Below are 6,552 nucleotides of genomic sequence, written 5' to 3' on the forward strand. Positions count from 1 at the left end.
TATGTGGAATGGATACATTGACATCCATTGTAGATTATAAAGAAATAGATACCCAGATGGAAGAGGAAGAGAGTAACTGTGAACATGAGGCAAATGATTACGAGGAGATTGATAAATTGAAGGAGGACAGTTTGCGTCCATCAATTGTTGAACCACCAGAACTTGAGCTTAAAACTCTTCCAGCACATTTGGAATATGCATTCCTAATTGAGGACTCTAAACTCCCTATAATCGTAGCTTCAAACTTGTCTGCGGAGCAGAAGGATAAACTTGTTAGCATGTTGAGAAAGCACAAATCAGCTATCGCATGGAAGATCTATGACATTAAGGGCATAAACCCATCATTCTGCACTCATAAGATCCTAATGGAGGATGACTACAAATCTGTGATCCAACCTCAGTGAAAATTGAACCCGAATATGAAGGAGGTTGTTAAGGCAGAGGTAATAAAACTTTTGGATGCTGGAATTATCTACCCCATCTCTGACAGCAAGTGGGTGAGCCTGACCCAAGTTGTCCCGAAAAAAGGAGGAATGACGATTGTGAAAAATGAAAAGGATGAGTTAATCCCCACTAGGACATTTACTGGTTGGCGAGTTTGCATCGATTATAGAAGACTGAATGACGCCACTCGGAAAGATCACTTTCCTTTGCCATTTATTGACCAAATGTTGGAACGACTAGCGGGGCATCATTTCTACTGTTTCCATGATGGCATGTCGGGATACTTTCAAATCCCCATTGCCCCAGAAGATCAGGAGAAGACCACATTTACTTGCCCTTATGGTACCTTTGCTTATAGAAGAATGCCTTTTGAGTTGTGTAATGCCCCCGTGACATTCCAGCGCTACATGACCGCCATTTTTGATGACTTTCTCGAAGATATTATGGAAGTTTTCATGGATGATTTTTCAGTGTTCGGAGACTCTTTCGATGCTTGCTTAAATAATTTGGAAAGAGTATTAGTGAGATGTGAAGAGACTAATCTCATCCTCAACTGGGAGAAGTGTCACTTTATGGTGCAAGAAGGTATTGTCCTTGGACATAAGATTTCTCAGGCAGGTATGGAGGTGGATAAGGCGAAAATTGAGATAATTGACAAGCTTCCTCCACCTACGAATGTAAAAGGGATCCGCAGTTTCTTGGGTCATGCAGGTTTTTACAGAAGGTTCATTAAAGACTTTTCGAAGATCTCCCAACTGTTAAGCAAACTTTTGAAGAAGGATACCCTTTTTTATTTCGGAAACGACTGTCTGAATGCATTTAATGTGCTGAAAGAAAAGTTAGTCCAAGCACCAATCCTGACAACACCGAAGTGGGATGAACCTTTCGAAGTAATGTGTGATGCTAGTGATTATGCAGTGGGAGCAATCTTGGGTCAGAGGAGAAATAAGCAATTTCAACTGATCTATTATGCCAGCAAGACTTTCACAAGGGCACAAGAGAATTACACCACTACTGAAAAGGAATTACTAGCAGTAGTGTATGCCTTTTATAAATTTAGACCATATTTCATCCTATCTAATGTTATTGTGTTCACAGATCATTCTGCACTCTGTTATCTCATGAATAAGGCAGATGCGAAGCCGAGATTGATTCGGTGGATATTGTTGTTGCAAGAATTCGATATGGAAATAAGAGATAAAAAAGGGACAGAGAATGTGGTTGCCGATCATTTGTCGAGATTAGAAGACTGTGAAGGGCAAGAACCGGCAAGGAAGGAAATTAATGATTTCTTCCCCGAAGAACATCTGTATGCGGTACAAAAATCAGAATCAAAAGATACTCCATGGTTCGCGGATTTTCCAAATTATCTGTCAGGAAGGGTATGGAAGCAGGGTTTAAGTTTTCAACAGAAGAAGAAATTTTTCAGTGACGTTAGGAATTTTTTATGGGAAGATACATACCTATTCCGTATTTGTGCAGATCAGGTGGTGTGAAGGTGCGTTTCTAGGGAGGAAGGTTGGAACATCATTGCACATTGTCATTCAGGCACAGTGGGGGGTACTATGCATCAAGTCGAACTGCAGAGAAGGTCCTAGCTACTGGGTTATATTGGCTGACCTTATTCCAAGATGTTCATCAATTCGTTTTATGATGTGATAGCTGTCAACGGGCTGGAAACTTATCACGAAGGGATGAGATGCCTCAAAATCCTATGCAATTTTGCGAGGTGTTTGATGTATGGGGAATTGATTTCATGGGACCATTTCCTAAGTCCAATGGCAATCAATACATCCTGGTAGCAGTTGATTATGTTTCCAAGTGGATGGAAGCCCAAGCTCTTCCATCTAATGATGCAAGAACTGTGGTGAAGTTTTTGAAGAAGTTATTTACTCGATTCGGAACTCCAAGAATTATCATTAGCGATCGGGGAACCCATTTTTATAATACACAATTGGCAAAAGTGTTAAAGCGTTATGGGGTTCATCATCATCTTGCTACTCCTTACCATCCACAAACGAGTGGACAAGTGGAGGTTACAAACAGAGAGCTCAAGAGAATCTTAACCAAATCAGTAGAACAAGGGAAGCGAGATTGGTCTAAAAGGCTAGATGACACACTTTAGGCTCATAGAACAGCATATAAAACCCCAATAGGGAGTACTCCCTATAATTTAGTGTATGGGAAATCTTTCCATTTAGCGGTGGAATTAGAGCACAAAACATATTGGGCAATTAAATTGATGGATTTTGACTTGCGCAAATCCGGAGAGCAACGAATATTACATCTCAATGACTTAGACGAATGGAGGATGAAGGCATATGAGAATGCAAGGACATATAAGGAAAGAATTCGGAAGTGGTGATAAGTTCTTGTGTGATATGAATGCGAAGCATTCTTTCCTTATGTTGAGCATTACTTTTCTCAGGTTTTTACATTAATATGTGTGTTTTTATGTTACTTTTATGCAGGTATGGTTGTGAGGCTGAGTATGAAGGAAATAGGCCAATGTGGATCACAATGCACCTATTTTGGAGATCTTGCTAAGGTTCAAACGTGAAGACATAGGACAGGTGTGAGATGCTAGAGTGTGTGCCAACCTCTTCGCATTCGAGTGAGCACATCCATTTGGAGGGGCACAAAGGCAGTGACACTCGAGCATTCCGTCTTATGCATATAAGAACAAGAGCTCCACCAACATGTATATCATTGAAGAAGCAAGTGATTCACGATGTGAACGTATGCCCTTTTGCGTTACCCCGATGAAAGTATGGAATTGGGAAGTTAGTCAGGTCAAAGACTGTAGCAGAGAAATGCAGCAACACTGAAGCAAGAACTATAGCAGCACTGTTCACAGCCGCCCGAGAAATAAGAGAAACAGAGAATCCACACGGGCGTGTGGAAATTATCCACGCCCGTGTGGAAATTCCGCACGGGCGCGTGTAGCGTCCACGCCCGTGGAGTTGCCTGTTTCCAGCCCTATTTAAAGCCGATTTCAGCCCCGATTTAAGCAATCTTTTCTCCATCTTTTCCCCAACTTGCGAGAGGGCTTCGGCTAGGGTTTTGAGGGGTATTGGCCAAGGTTTTGGAGTGGTTCTACGGCTCTGACATCGTCATTCCTTAGGAAAAACGTTGGTAGGGGAGCTTCCGTCGAGGCGTATCCTATGCCGGACGAGGGAATCCTTGGATGACGAGTAGAGGACTTTCCACAAGACCATCGACACACCCATCGAGGGGGTTTCTTTATGGATTCAATGCTTTTACATTCTATTTTTTTTATTGTACTTAGCTCCATGGAGAGCTAAACCCCCAGTGGGTACTTGGATGATTGTGAACCCCAGGATGTATTCGTTTCATTGAACTTCTTTATTATGCTTTCAATAAATTGATGTTTATTGTGAGTTCCAACCTTGAATGCTTGATTGTATGAACATTTTCCCTAGAGTGACACTAGGGTTGAGAGTTCTTGTTGGTAACCTTGCGAGTGAGTGACACACCACGAGCGTTATACAAAGCTAGGTTGGAGAGGGTTGAGAGGGTGAGTCGAGAGGTACAGGAGCGTCCCCTTTCCCCTGCGACGTGATAGATTCTACCTCCGTTCCTTGAGTTCTTTGCGGCCAAAATAGAGTGAATGGTCTAAGGGATGAACCTCCACTGGGACCTAATTGCGCGTGTAATGGAGTGAAGCGTTGAGGGGATCTTAGTATCTAGGGCTTAATTCTGGCTAGGGACCTTTCGCCTGGACCAAAGGGTTAGGTCTATAATTAGAAAGCGATTTATCACTTGGAATCCCTAGAGCTCATTGCAACTTTATTCGAGTGCGAGGTTGATAGGTTATTTAATCTCTCCTCCGGGACATGAATAGAGTTAGGCATAGTTGACCTTAGATTTGGGACTATGTATGTAAGGATTTCACGACTCACCATTGCATTGATTAGGAAGCATAATAGAGAGTTCTTGCACTTGAAGCGATTATCCTAAGTGAAGCATCATCCGAGTACCCCATCTTTATTGATTGCCTTACCTCCTCCTTACTTTTGCTCTCTTACTTGTTGCTTTTAATTGTTGAGAATTGAATCATTATTACACTTATCATTGTTGATACTCCATATAGCTAAGAATTGAATTAAGTGTCTTTTCTCCCTACTCCCTGTGGATTCGACCCCGCTCACCCGGGATTATTACTTTGACAAACCCGTGCATTTGCGGGATATACGCAAGGGGAACTTATCAAGTGGCATGACAAGCATATTAAGATTCTGAAGGATTTCAAAGTAGGCGATCAGGTGTTACTATTCAATTCTCGCCTACGTTTATTCCCGGGGAAACTCAAATCACGGTGATCTGGTTCGTATACCGTAACCGAAGTTTCACCTCATGGAGCCATTGAGATTAATCATCCGGAGAAGGGCACATTCAAGGTGAATGGACATAGGCTGAAACCATACTATGGCGGAGAAATTTGTAGTGACAATAGAGAAGCATTTTTCCTCCATGAACCCCCGTGAGGTAAGGCAAGGAACGTCAAGCTTAGTGACGTTAAACAAGCGCTTCTTGGGAGGTAACCCAAGTGTTTACTATTTTCTTATCTTTTAGTTTAGTTCGTTTAAATGAATATATTGTTAAGTGTTGGTGTCTTAATTTTTAGATGCTTGTGCTGCGATTTTATTATGGGTTTTTAAAGTCATCTTGTGTTTTATAAGGAATTGGCAAAGTTTGGTCGTTTGGGCTTTATTTCATGTTTTTCACTGGTAAAATTTGCATAATAGGGCAGGCTCTGAGTGTGTAAACATGTTCAGAGATTTTTTGCAGAGCCTGCAGATTTTTCTAAGTCATCTAGAGAAAACATACGGGCATGTGGAATTTACGCACGCCCGTGGGTGTGTATTGCGAGCTCATCCAGAGAAGGCACAGGGGCGTGCGGCTACCCCTGTGGACGACCATGTGACTGTCGCACGCCCTTCGGTAATTTCCGCACGGGCGTGTGAACTCCTACAGAGTTGGGCCGATTTTTCCGAGAGCACACAAGGGCGTGGACTCGCCCCTGTGGGCAAACATGTGAACCACACACGGGCGTGGGTAATTTCCCCACGCCCGTGCGAAATTCTGCAGAGGAGTTCTCTCCATCCCGAGAAGACACAAGGGCGTGCGACTGCCCCTGTGAGTTGGGCATGTGAATATCCACAGCTGTACAGAATTTCCGCACAGGCTTGTAGAACACTTGGCAATTTTCTCGGTTGGACAGAGAAGCCACAGGGGCGTGCGTCTACCCTTGTGAGTCCGTCGTTTGTGGTCGCACGGGCGTGGGTGATTCCCGCACACCGGTGTGGATCTCCAGGAGTTAGAAGACTGTCCGCCCTCCCAATACAACAGTCACACCTTGCTCTTCAGTTAACCCTAAGCCGCCTAAAAGATCATTTTCCGACATTCTGTTATCTTCCTACTGCTATTTTCGAATTGATTGATTGTGTCTTTTGTGGATTGTAAGGGTGTTTAACTTCAGCTCATCAGTAAGTCTTCATTTCCTCTCGTCACCAATTTCATTTGATGTTTAGCTGACTACACGCGATTAAAATGGATAATGAGCATCGCTTTCGTGCTACAATGGTTACCATTCTATCTTGAGAAGATCAAGAAGTGCGATAGAGAGTGTAGCTTGAAGGACAGCTACAAGGGTCGTGCGCTTTCCACGCCTCGTGAAATGCATGGGCATGTGGAATTTCCGCACGGCCGTGTGTTGTTATTTTCCTGCAGTCTGGATGAAACTGATTGATTTCCCTTTTTCTAATACATGCAAGTATGGCCAACAAATCGAAGAAGATAGTTGCTAAACGTCCTAGAAGGCCTTCCCCTGATCCGGAAGACATGGAATTCACACTTCCTGTGCATCGAACTTGGTTGGAGCGGTTAGCGAAGCTTAAGTTTGGTCAAATGCGAATCCCAGATGTTGGATCACTCAGGAAGGTGCAACTAGCAGATGACATGGCCGACGAGGTCGAGAAACTACTATTAGTCAGTAGTTGGCACAAGTTATTGAATATTCATGACCCTGCTATCCACCCACTCACTTTAGAGGTACTTGCTTCGTTTGAGTTCGACCGCTCTTAT

Source organism: Dioscorea cayenensis, chromosome 12, assembly GCF_009730915.1.
Source record: "Dioscorea cayenensis subsp. rotundata cultivar TDr96_F1 chromosome 12, TDr96_F1_v2_PseudoChromosome.rev07_lg8_w22 25.fasta, whole genome shotgun sequence".
NCBI lineage: Eukaryota > Viridiplantae > Streptophyta > Magnoliopsida > Dioscoreales > Dioscoreaceae > Dioscorea > Dioscorea cayenensis.